Consider the following 13,479-nt stretch of genomic DNA (forward strand, 5'->3'; position numbering starts at 1 on the left):
TGAACGTAGTAGAGTTGTATTAAATTTCTTTATTTTTAAATTAGATAGAGTCGAATAACGTGTGCAAATAGTTTCGCCAATTCAAATAAAATGTGCAAGAAAATTCAGATAGGAAATTCAGATAGGTATGTGCTCATTTCATAATGTCAATGACCCGCTCACGTGCTAATGACCCTTTGTACAATAGCCAGCCGGCTACTCACAATTTATTCGACAGCCACGACGAACGAGAGGAAAGGGGCAGCGAAAGGCGCACCGCGCACTGGTTTTTTTCCCCATCGGACGAAATTCCCGACAGCGCTACATCGTCGGAAGACACGCGGTATTCCCAAAATCCGCATCATCGTGTAACATCCTGTAGACCGGAACCCTCCGGTGAGCTAGTGTCCGTTTCAGGTCGAGATATCTCCCGGTAAGCGGCACTAAGGAAGCGAGTTTATCCCCGCCGCAGTTTATCCCCCGTCGGCGTTTGCCGACCGATCGCACGCACGTTGCCACATGTGATCGTCATCACCAGCAGCCAGCCGTAGCCAGCAAAGCAACTAACATCATCATCAGCAGCCAGCCGTAGCAGTATCCAGCGAAGCAACCAATAGCAGCAACACCAGCGACCGTCGCAGCAGTCTCGGTGAGTCGTATCGTTCTTTCTATCAAAGAGGCCTCCTTAAAGGACGCCCTGTAGATGCTGTAATAATTTTCCCGACTTAAGTCGGCCGTGACCGGCATGCTAACGCCGTGTCCTAAATTATAGGGTGAGCATAATTTAGCGTGCACGCAAATATGACAGAACCACTTTTATGTACGCCACCCTACCAGATTAGACACCCGGATGCAAGCACTTGCTTAAGCCGGTGACGACACTGCAGATTTATAATGAAGCAGCGGATCGAAATATAAAGCACATGGGTCCACGAGCACAGTAGGGAGAAAAAGCACACGAACAATAGAAGATAGGCCTAGAGTTAAGAAGTACATATACCAATACAACACACATTAAAGCATGCTAGTAATATAAAATACAAACCTGTCCTTTGTTGTCTCCAATAAATGGTTTGATTTGTTTAACAAATGATGTAATGCGTTTACTGGAAGGATTTAGTACGTTCTAATACACTCCCCCCACAATTATGGATCTCCCACAATTACGGATCACTTTTGTGTCTCATGTTATTTAACTCAGTTAAACTAACGATTCGAAGGCATGTAACATTTTTGCAGTAAAACATGCCATATTTGCTAGCTTTAAACACAGAAAACATCGTTCTTATTCCTAGATTGATGTGTTTTTTATAGGTGTGAAATATTGTCTTCCAGAATCTATCAAAATATTTGTCGTTTTTCTCAATCAGCGTAAATAGCACGCTCATCATTCATAAGGTTCATATGTCATATAATCGTTAATTCTCGTGCAAAAAATAACTCATACACGAAGATCAAGGTAAGTTCTTCACGATTCATCAAAATGTTGATGGTTGATAACGATTTTTCTATAAAAACTAGTTATTTTCTAAGTGTTCCATAATAGGGACCGAGACAAGATAGTTCTCTATAAATATGGATCACTCCGATTCAAATGTGATTTTCACCAATTAAAACACCCTCTCAACTTCTATTCAGCTCTAAACGGAAGCTAAACAGTGCTGAGCCTTTGAAAAATATTATTTCGAAGGCACGAGGGACAGGAAAGTTACGTAAAGCGGGAAACTATTATGATGTACCGTATACAATGGTTCATTGCTACCTTCGGGAGCGACAGACGTGGACTCTCGATCTAACTGCAACCTCAAAAGCCATATAAAATGTGGTCAGGCCATGCGGGATCTTTAGTACGATTTGAAATATGTTATTTCTTCAAATAACATAATTTGAATAAGGTTTATTGAATGAATTCGTTGCCAAAAGCTGTTTTTATTATGCTGATCCATAATATGATGCGAAATGTCTCATAATTAGAACCGCTCTCAAAAGTGATCCATAATTGTGTATTTGATGAGTTATGAAATAAACATACTTTCTGAGAAATATTCACAAAACATGGAAAGAAATACTCAATGAAGTGAAAGATTACATATTTCTGTTACTGAAAACATTTTTAAATTACTTATAAACAATAAAATTGGTCAGAAATGGATTTTTTGAATTCATACATCTTCTTAAGTGATCCATAATCGTGGGGGGACTGTATGTTCACGTCATTCGTATTCGTGTAGTTCGGTTCGTTGTGTCTTCCGCGTGGCGAAATTTGAAAGCCGAGCAAAGCTCATTGTTCGAGATGTTTGCGCAGTCTAGCGGCAAATAGCGACTTTGCCTGTGATGATAACATCAAGGTATGGGTGATTCCTTACCGCAAGCTTTCTTTGCGTTTACGTAGGTGTTGAAAATTTCTGCTGGCTGATAAAAGGGTTTTCTACCCGCTTTTGGAGCCTTAAATTTATTAGCCTATCTGGTCCGATCCTGATTCCTTCTCTTTATGGCAACTTTGACTGACCCGTAGGGGAGTCTCACCGGGTAAACATAGCGTGGCGTGCAGTCTCCTAACGGAGTGGCGCTTAAGCTGCACGCTGATTAGGAATCGACCAGGGCCGGCTACACTGTGCCAGCAAAATATCCTGCAGAGTACGATGGTACCTGTTGCTGACGTATGAAAAATAAAGGTAACATGCTCCGCACTGGAAGTTGACTCGTATGCAGCTCTCGTTTCTCAATGTCGCGTACCTCTAACAGCTGCACTGCACTCGCTATTGTGTAACAAACTAAATTGAAGCTGAACTTTTTACACGCAGTCTTTTGTATCGAGTTCAGAGTAGATTTTTGCCATTAGGGCGGCCACACAGCTTAGAGGAAAACAAACAAACCAAAACACTTTGTTGAGTCAAAATATGTAGGAAGTGGAATTTATTTCTTTCATGTTATTGTTATCTGTGCTCGGGAAGCAAGCCAATAACGAGGGAAATGTATGGGAAAGCTTGACCATGGAACTTTTCACCTTTTTCCACCATTAAGCAGTGAAGCAACAATGTTGAACATTATATCAAAAAATTGTTACACATTTTATCTATCCACCGACATATAAATGACTAAGATGCATTTAGTCTTTCGCTTGCTATAATCGTTTGAAGTCTGACGCAACATTTGCCAGTTTCATTTTCAATTTCACAACGTGTATATTTGAATTGGACGAAAATCTGGGCAATCTGATGGGTTGATAGCTTTTTCGATAATATTAATCACATTCTCCTTGTACTAATCCTAGACTTCCCGGCTGAGGTGGCTATTCAAGTCAGGCCAGAACTTTACCGGACCGTTATGTGATTGGATGAACGACAATATCCGCTTCTGGAGGCACTGCCTCTTGTACACCTGACCATTCATGGTTGATCCGGTGATAAAAACCCTGGTTTTTTGCCACAGCTGCAAAACCCCTCGCCACAACATCAGCTTCCGGACGAACTTGCCAGCAAACATGGATTTGAACAGCTTGGTGACATCACCCTTGCACTTGGACATATAGAAATTTTGTTCTGGGAGTCTCATCGTCCATATAAATGCAACCGTCGAATTTGATCAAGATTTTCTTATACAGCACCCAGCGCGGCGTTTTGCAACGAGATTCTGCTTGAGGGTCCTGTCGGGGTGCTTGCTGGCGTGGAACGACCAGGCCTTAACACCAACAGATTCGTCGAACAGTGCGCAGGGTGATCCTAAGATTCGTCCTAACTGCTCTGCAGACTTTCAATCGTAGCTGCTTGTCAATAGTTTCACTTCTGCGATTGCTTTGATCAGTAGACTGGGACACGGTTATATGGGAAAAAAGCGATGATGTTATTTTTTCGCTCCCATGCACTTTTCGTGTTTCTTATGAGTCCTAAAAGAATCGGATAACTTTTCAGATCGATCGGTGGAACTATACTTTTGCGCCCGATTTTTGAAGTTTTCATACGATTTTATATGGGAAACTTCACATTATTAAAACTTAAACTCTAGAGATGTCCAGTTGGCTCCTAAAAATATAGCGATACATCATATTTGTAGGGAATTTTTTGTTAAGAACTCTTATGCAGACTGTAAGGCGCTACGATGCTTGTAGAAAAAGTTATTCACCCCAAACTGATTGAGTGTCTGACGAACGGCTCACTATTGATTTTTTCCAGCAACACTGCTACAGCATACTGCTATTGCAAACTTGTTTCAGAATGAGAAATAATTTCGCGTGGAAGTAAGCTTCAAAGTGTTATTGTTGCTCATAGTATCTTCGGAGAAGCCTCCAAGATCAATTTCACACGAAATCATTTCTTATCACATGATTGAATTTGCAACAGCAGCATGCTGCAGCAGTATTGCTAGTAAAATTCAATAGTGAGCCGTTCGTAAGATATTCAATCAGTTTGGGGTGAATAACTTTTCCTACAAGCATCGTAGCGCCTTACAGTCTTCAGAAGAGTTTTTCCCAGGGAAATTTTCTACAAATATGATGCATCGATATATTTTTAATAGCCAACTGGACATCTCTGGAGAATAATTTTCACATATAAAATCGTATGGAAACTTTAAAAATCGAGCGCAAAAATGAAGTTCCACCGATCGATCTGAAAAGTTACACGGTTGTTATAGGACCCACAAGGAACACGAAAAGTGCATGGGAGCTAGAATTTATTTTTGTCCCACCCTAGTGATCAGCGCGATCCAGTGTTATAGTTTCATTTAATCGTTTCAGCACGATGTTCACGCTTGATTTGGGGAATTTATTACCTTGGTAATTTTAGCACCTGACCAAGTCGGATTTTAAACGTGAGTGTGTGAAATTTTCTCACATCTTTCACGTTCCATTGCCGAAATCTTTTGATCCACTAATTCGAATTTGATGAAACTTTCACCAATATGTAAATAAACCTTCCTCATCACTGCGCTGTCATTGGTTTCTCGTAATCACCACTCTCTAGCGCCACCGTAAATAGAAAGCTGCGGCCAAATATTAGGTGGATCTAGCTTCATAAATTAACACAACATTTTGTGATTCGTTAGATTTAACTTATTTAGTAGATAACCCAGATGGTCTCGAGGTACGATGCCGGCCTAACAAGCCAGTCGTCGTAGTTTCGAATCTCGGCTCCAGAGAGACTATTAGTGTCAGTAGGATCGTAGCGCTAGCCTCGCAATTGTCGTGTACACTAAACAGACGGCTGCGAAGTCTGTGTATAAATAAACAAAAGGTCAAGTTCCGAATCGGAATGTAGCTCAAGGCTTTGCTTTTTTTAGTAGATAACAAAGCTTATTGCATTGCAGGTTGTGTTGCATATAGATAGTAATTATGCTCTTTTTTAAATTGGGTAAATAATCTATCAAAATTCATGTTAACAAGCAGGGTTTGAAAAAAGTCTCCGATGTGTGTCTTATAATACCATTGTAATTCTGAATCAACCTAATAGCACTTTCAGGGTCACAATATCACAGGTTTATCCCTAATGCTTAAATGCTTAAAGAACCCCGCTTTTTCTGCCTAGGAGAAAGGGTCGCGCAAACAATTTTCAAAAATACCCCCACTTTAGCAGATCGCTCGTAGTCAGTAATTTGGTAGACTTGGTAGACAAATTAAAAAAGCATCCAAGATACCACCACATGGTTGACTTAGAACCACGTAAATTAATATTCGTCAAACTCTTCGGTTATATTTGCAGTAATCCTGACAAGGACCGTTTTCATTGTTCTTTTGGACGACGCAATAAAATATGCTGAATTTGTTTTGGAAAACTCATTACACTTCATATAAAATATTGAAACGTCTTAAGAAAAATCCTAGAAGGCTATGGCTTATAGCAGCATTTACTCTTGTTATCTGCTTGTAGTCGACACAAAAAGAATTAAATTGTCCTCTTAAGAGCCGCAACACGATACAACGCGTTAGTTATTTAGTAGCGTAAATAAGAGCTTTATCGGTCCAGTTCTAGCAGTTGCTAATACAGAATAAGATCATGTTTTCGTACATCTGGATTACAAACGGAATAAAATCTTTTTGTGTCTTACGAAACTGAGAAAGTGACATAATTTGGAAAAAGGTGGGGCTGCTTACAGTAACGATATTGGTTTAAATAAAAATCGCGATCAGAAAGCGAGCTCGTGATTGGTTAGCCGCTGCTTTTCTAATTGATTTCCAGTTAATTTTTTACTGGTTTACAATCGAACAGATATGCTCATTGTTATACCAAAAATTAGGAGAATACTCCACCTTCAGATTAAGCCAAATCTGTTTAGTGAAATTAACAATACATATATTCAAAAAATTTAAAAAAGAGAACTAAGAGATTTTAACCATAAAATGTGTTATTTTGCAACAAAGAGGGGTGTCCAACAGAGCGGGGGTATTCCAATCGACACCAACATTGGGATTTTTCCAAAGTGATGGTCGTGTCCAAGTGAAGGTACAATGGGGTGGGACAAAAAATAAATGTTAGCTCCCATGCACTTTTCGTGTTCCTTATGGATCCCATAACAACTGTGTAACTTTTCCGATCGATCGATCGGTGAAACGCCTGATTCACGCCTGATTTTTGAAGTTTTCATACGATTGTATATGGAAAAATCCACTTTTTCAATACTTGTTCTCTAAAGATGTCCAGTTGGCTGTTAAAAATATTTCAATAGATTATATTTGTAGGAAATTTTCCTGGGAAATCTCTTCTGAAGACCGTAAGGCGCTACGATGCTTGTAGAAACCACTATTCACCCCAAACTGATTGAATGTCCTGCGGACGGCTCACCATTGAAAATTTCCAGCAACACTGCTACAGCATGCTGCTATTGCAAAGTTACTTAAGTATGAAAAATAATTTTGCGTGGAATTAATTTTCAAAGTGTGATTTTTGCTCATAGTATCTTCAGGGAAGCCTCCAAGATAAATTTAAGCGATATCATCTCTTATCACATGGTTGAATTTGCAACAGCAGCATGCTGCAGCAGTATTGCTAGTAAAATTCAATGGTGAGCCGTTCGTCAGATATTCATTCAGTATGGGGTGAAATCTTTTAACACAAGCAAAGTAACGCCTTGCAGTCTTCAGAAGAGTTTTTTCCAGGAAAATTTCCTATAAATATCATGTATTGATATATTTTTAGGAGCCAACTGGACATCTCTATAGAAAAAGTTTTGAAAAAGTGGTTCTTCCCATATAAAATCGTATGGAAGCTTTGAAAATCGGGCGCAAATCGGGCGTTTCACCGATCGATCTGAAAAGTTACACAGTTGTTATAGGACCCATAAGGAACACGAAAAGTGCATTGGAGCGAAAAAATAACATCATCGCTTTTTTCCCATATAACCGTGTCCCAGTCTTATGTACACTTCGTATTATATTCTAGAATACAGGGTGTTCAATAAGTGCTATTACAACTTTTCAACGTTGTGTAGGGCGCAAGACCCAGCGACATGTTCCGGCGGTTGAAATCCCACATGGTGAAGCGGAATTTCATTTATACATTAATGCGTCGGTGCGGGTGTGAGATTCGTTTTGAATCGACATACTAAATAAAAAATAATATATTTAGTGCTGTCTGATTCCAAAAGTAATTTATTCATTGTATCTTAGTCTCTTATATTTGAATCTCGTACATGGTCCGATAGCGATTGCTAAAGTGAAACACAATATCATTGTTCCGAGTGCTGCTACGCATCTCTGTACAGGCCTATACAGCGCGCAACTCAGCTATACCATTTGTCATGCTATTTTTGAGTCATGCCAGCTTTCATTACGGCGGTTCATCATTATTAGGGTGGTGCTGAAATTGATAATTCAATAATTCGGACGGTCGCGTTCGGCGAGGACGCCAACAGCCATCAAAGTGGGGGGGAAAGGGGTTTGTCGAATAATGAACCACTCAATCTGGCAGACCGCTACTGACCTGGATGTGTCGGTCGGGATTGCCCACACCATCATGACGAAGGACCTGGGTTACAAGCCGTACAAGAAACGCAAGGTCCACGCGGTAACGAAGACTACAACAAAGAAGAGAAAATTGATACGACAAGCAGGTCAAAAGTTCTATTTTCTGATGAGAAACTCTGTGGCTTGCAACAGCCGCACAATGTCCAACATGAGAGCCGCGCCGGTGATGGTTCGGGGAGCCGTATCCAGGTGTGCGAAACTACCACTGGGGTTTATCGATTAAAACGTGAACATCAATGCTGCGTAGTACATCACTGAGGTTCTGGAGAAGATTGTGGCCTCGGCCCTTCGAGACCTCTACGAAAAAGATCATTACGTCTTTCAACAAGACGGTGCACCGGCTCACACGGCGAATTTTGTCCAAGCGACGCGGAATTTGACTAATTTCCTCGATAAGATCTTGTGGCCTCCCAGCTCCTCGAACTTTAATCCCCTGGTTTTTATGTATAGTGGTAGCATGGTCAAGCAGAGCGAACATGAAGAGAGCACTATGGATCAATTCCATCAATTCAGCTAATTTCCAAGCTCTGGGACAACATGCGGACGAGATATGAACCAGGTGGTTAAGTATGTAACTCATTAACCACCTTGTAGATGTTGCTGGAGTAAAATGTGATTATATCAAAACAAAACGCAATCAAACATAAACGCATCGAAAACTAAGTACATGAGAGAAAGAGGTTCCAGAAAAGATAGTATAAACCTCCCGCCTCGAATTCATATTAGCGGTGTTGAAATCGAGGTGGTAGACGAATTCGTGTACCTGGGCTCACTGGTGACTGCTGACAACGACACCAGCAGAGAAATTCGTCGACGCCTTATGGCAGGAAATCGTGTCTATTTTGGACTCTGAATAAAATCCGCCGCCGCACGAAGTTAACCATCTACAAAACACTGATCAGACTGGTAGTCCTCTACGGCCACGAAACCTGGGCCATGCTCGCGGACCATGCTTGGGGTTTTCGAACGGAAGATGCTGCGTACCATCTGTGGTGGAGTGCAGATGGAAGATGGGTCATGGCGGAGGCGGATGAACCACGAGTTGCGTCAGCTGCTGGGAGAGCCACTCATCGTACAAACGGCGAAAATCGGGAGTCTACGGTGGGCTGGGCATGTCGTTAGCATGCCGGACGACAACCCGGTAAAAATGGTCTTGATAACTACCCGACTGGAACGAGGCGACGGAACGCGCAGCGAGCAAGGTGGCTCGATCAAGTGGAAGACGACCTACGGGGCCTCCGCAGACGACATGGCTGGCGAGCTGCAGCCATGGACCGAATTGAATGGAGACGACTTCTTCGAACGGCAAGGGACACTTCGGCCTGAAGCTGACTGCCAGCCAGCCAATAGAAATGTACCAATTTAATCAAGTTTAAATCTGTCCTCCTTTCACCAAAAGAATTGCGTAACCTTTTCAGGAATCCTTTACAGTTGCCTTGCGCCTCATTCTGAGAGATTTGGTCGGAAGTGTCGACTAAAAGCTCTATATTAAGTAGAGTTGCACCGGATAATAGGGCTGGGAAAAAGTTATTTTTGAAAATTAACGATTATTCAGATTATCGAGTAATGATTTGAACTCGAGCTTGTCTAGGGTAACTCACTTTGATTCAAGAGTAATTTGGTTTTTATTTTTTTTATTCAATCATCATGTTATGTTGAATATTCGGCCGTCTTTGCGGGTTGAACTCATTGCTCACTGTGAGATATCAACTCAATATGTTTTCATGTTCAATCGTCCAAAAACATAGATAAATTGTTAAAACTATAGACGAACTTTTTCTTAGGAATTGTAACCGTTTTCCGACGAGAAAGATAACAAACAGTATCTAAAAGAATCCCGAAAACGTGATATTCTGGCAATGCTAACAAAGAAGAGAAGAAAACCAATACACTATAAATTACGTGCGTCATAATTGATTTTTTTTTTCATAATTCACACGGTGGTGCCATTAGCATAACTTTGAACTAATTCGTCGATAAAATCAACATATTCACAGGTAATATTCACAACCAAATTAATGGATGCAGAAGTAATGCCACAGAGTTTAGAGTGCATCAAAACAAAAAACCAAACAAGTAACCAGGGTAGAAAAAAAGGTAAAACATCGAACCACTGTTGTCTGTCCTGTCTGGAAGCAGCACAACCGAAGGTAACCAAAGAAGTAATCAACCGGAGGTAAAAATCTGACGATGGCGATGGAAAGGAAGTGGAGGAGCATAATTATGCTGGTCCTGATGAATGCAGCGTCGTTGATGTGCACCGAGACCGGCACAAGAAACTGGGCTACAATTAGAGTAAATCCAATATTCGCTTAAACAGGTGCTGCTTCTTACCTTCCAGAAACGGTTTCGAAATTCGGTAACCCTATCTTGAATTGTGGTTGCGATCTGTTGCGTCGTCGATATCAACTTGTATGGTTTTGATTATTGTGTACGCTTTATTGTGAATGTTTCTCTGATTACTTATTTAGACTTTCTGAGAGAAATGGTTCACCACAAATTCACCGTGACTCAATAGGTTTCAAATTACAGAACTTTTAGATGGTGAAAGTAGACTTTCTCTTGAGTCGATCAAGAAAATTCTATTTATTAAAAAAATTCTGAACGGAATCGAACTCATTTCAATTCCGTATCAAGATTTATCGTACATTCCTCGTCAAAAAATAGTTGGTGAAAATCTTTACGTGCCCTGTTTGATCTCTAATTGGAAACCATATCACCCAGCAGTAATAAAAAAGCAATATTTATTTCTCGAAGGGTCATTGTAATTGCTTATTGATCCAACGGGGGTGTCAACAGTTAACGCAACGTTCCGTTCTGTGTTTGTTCGTAACTTCGGAAATAGCAGCAACGTTTGATGATGGGGCTATTCCTCATTCACTTTCGTGGTATTACCACCTACTTACGGTTTGTTTGCTGGTCGTATTGCCACTCCAACAGACGCGGAAAGTTCGAGGAGCAATCCCAAAAACAAACCATCTACGTGATTGATTTTCTTCTGTTTGTGGATCTGATGGAACAACGTAAAAGTTTCTTTCTATTTATGTGTCAAAAAGATTGCTATCGTTAAAGCGATACGAACTCTGGTATAAATTCCCTGTTCAGAAAAAAATCAGAATGGTGGCAAGATAAAATATTATAATGAACTAATATTTTGAATATGAATTTGCTGGCTGTCCCATTAATAAATAACAGCATAATTCCCCGAAAATGTTCTCCAGATTAGCAAACAAAATCGATACGGTCTCTGTCTTTTAGCAAAACATAAAAAGAGCCACTACGTGCAGTCCCTTTCTTCGGGAAAACCTCCGGCACGACGACGGTGCGGTTGTTAAATGTTACTACCATGGGAAACCTGCAGGCGGAGGCAGTTTTATTACTAAAGAGTGTTCATTATTTTCGTGGGGCAGTTGGGCATGAGGTAGAAACTGCGGGACTGTGGGACCGGGAAAAATATTTTGTGGAGCACGCTGTAAACTTTTGTGGGCCAGTATGATCCGGTCTGGATGGTGTGATTCTGAACGATGTGACGGCTTAAAACGAACTCCGGAGGGCAGTATTATGCAGTACTGATTTATGGGACAGCTGAGTGGCAAGTTTGCAAATTGAGCTGTTAGCGAGAATGATAATGTCAGTTATTAAATTGATATCAGTTGGAAACTTTACGTGGTGTGGCTTACTATCTTGTTGAGAATTAATTCTAAGTAGAATAAACGTTGATATTAAAGGTTAGCTTAGAAAAGTTTTCTCTTGCATTTCAGACTATTCGGCTTAACACAGGCTACTGGTCTAAATTGCTGTAAAGGTAAGTAAACGTTGAAATGATATTAAGCCGCTGCGAGAAAATATAATCATAGATCCACTCGATTTAACATCTAGTACCTCAAATGAAACATTTTGTCCGCAAAGTTACTAAATGTAATATTATGCTAAGGTAGACGAAACGTAAACAGAAAACGTAAATCACTAATATCTGTAATCAACTCAGTACAGTTGTTAAAACTGCACATAAAGAACATAACCGTAAAAAGTAAAATGAACACAAGAACTATTCGTTTATCAAAAAGCATGCATAGCGTTTGCAGACACAGACCATGCCTTTGTTTCTTAATCTCCAGAAGTTTATCATAACATTTTTGTTAAACAATACATCATCCTTAAAAAAATTGAACACCCCGAAGGTGCTCTAACCAGGCAAAATTTCTCTTATATTCTTGGTTGAAAATTAACCACAACTCTATAGCAATGTCGAAACATTATCTTTTGGAGAGAATTTCTCCCTATTTACAGAATTTTATTAGTGTTGATTTTCAAATCCGCGTAAAATTAGACATTCATAATTATCGACCAATTATCATTATCTCATGTGTTCTTGAACTATTTGAGTCTCTTGTCAACAACAGAATATTACAACAAGTCATAATTCAACTCAAAGTCTAATAAATTATTAAACATCTGTAATCACGTTTGCTTCAAGAATGTATTCTGTGATATATCTTAATAGCAATATTAAAATATTTCGATAAGTAAATCATTTTCCTATTAAATTTGATCAAAGAACTTCGATATTATTTGATTGTGCTTTTGCTTTATGACTAATCTAGCTGGATATTGGATATTGTTACGCGAAGGCGATTTATATTTAAGAGCTCGTAAATTGTTAAAAAATTCTTTTGTATCGTTTCGTTAATACTGGTATTCTCATGGTGACCGGCCAAATGAGAGCCTGGTGACTGTTTTTCTCAAAAGGTCACCATTAATCCAATAAATCAAAAATAGCAAAGTAGGTATTTTCATATCTACAAATGGTTTCGAGAGTGAATAGTGAAATAATCATAACAAGTGACGTGTGTAGCGGGGGCCTAGTGTGGTTGGTAACGTCTCCGCCAACCACACTCGACGCCTGGGTTAGAATCCCACCGCCGACATAGGTGTCGATGGTTGTGAGGTGGCGTTATCCACTCACAACCAACCCAACTGGTCTAGATTCAATCCTAGCCGACACCGGGAGATTTTCTGAGGCGAAAAATCTCTGGGATCACGCCTTCCATCGCATGAGGAAGTAAAGCCGTTGGCGCCGGTCCGTTAATAAACGGGTTGTGAGTTAGGGTCCTGGGTGTGGAGTCGCCTCCCTGGGCGTCGGTGATTGGCCACAACAGTGGCGGAACTAGACCGACGGAAAATAAGCGAGAATAAAAAAAAAGTGACGTGTGTGATAATTTTCATTATTTTAGCCAAGCAGCGACATGGTCTTGAGGTACGAACTAGCCTTACAAGCCAGTCGCAGGGCTCGAAGCGGTTAGGCAATGCAATAGTAGTGACTTCAGTGACCAAAATATCACAATTAGTTATCAAATAATGACTTTATATCGATTGAAAAGTGATCAAATAGTGATGCGAGCTTGCAAATTCATCTGGATCAATTAAAAAACGGAAGAACACTTTTGAAAACACAAAAATACGAGAAGAGATGCCAGGTGTTTGTGAAGAGCGGTTGAAACTGTGCGAAAACCCGAAAACTGTTTGAAATATGAAATATGTAA

General features: G+C 40.2%; 1 protein-coding gene across 1 annotated transcript in view; it reads left to right on the top strand.

Moving 5' to 3' along the window:
* Positions 1 to 13,479, top strand: part of LOC129732306 (protein tincar) — a 414,177-nt gene that overhangs the window by 81,386 nt on the left and 319,312 nt on the right. The window contains exon 3 of the mRNA XM_055693091.1: positions 11,698 to 11,741. The gene's annotated coding sequence lies outside the window, so the exon portion shown is untranslated. The remainder of the gene's footprint in view (positions 1 to 11,697; positions 11,742 to 13,479) is intronic.

The sequence above is a fragment of the Wyeomyia smithii genome, chromosome 3, assembly GCF_029784165.1.
Source record: "Wyeomyia smithii strain HCP4-BCI-WySm-NY-G18 chromosome 3, ASM2978416v1, whole genome shotgun sequence".
Taxonomy (NCBI): domain Eukaryota; kingdom Metazoa; phylum Arthropoda; class Insecta; order Diptera; family Culicidae; genus Wyeomyia; species Wyeomyia smithii.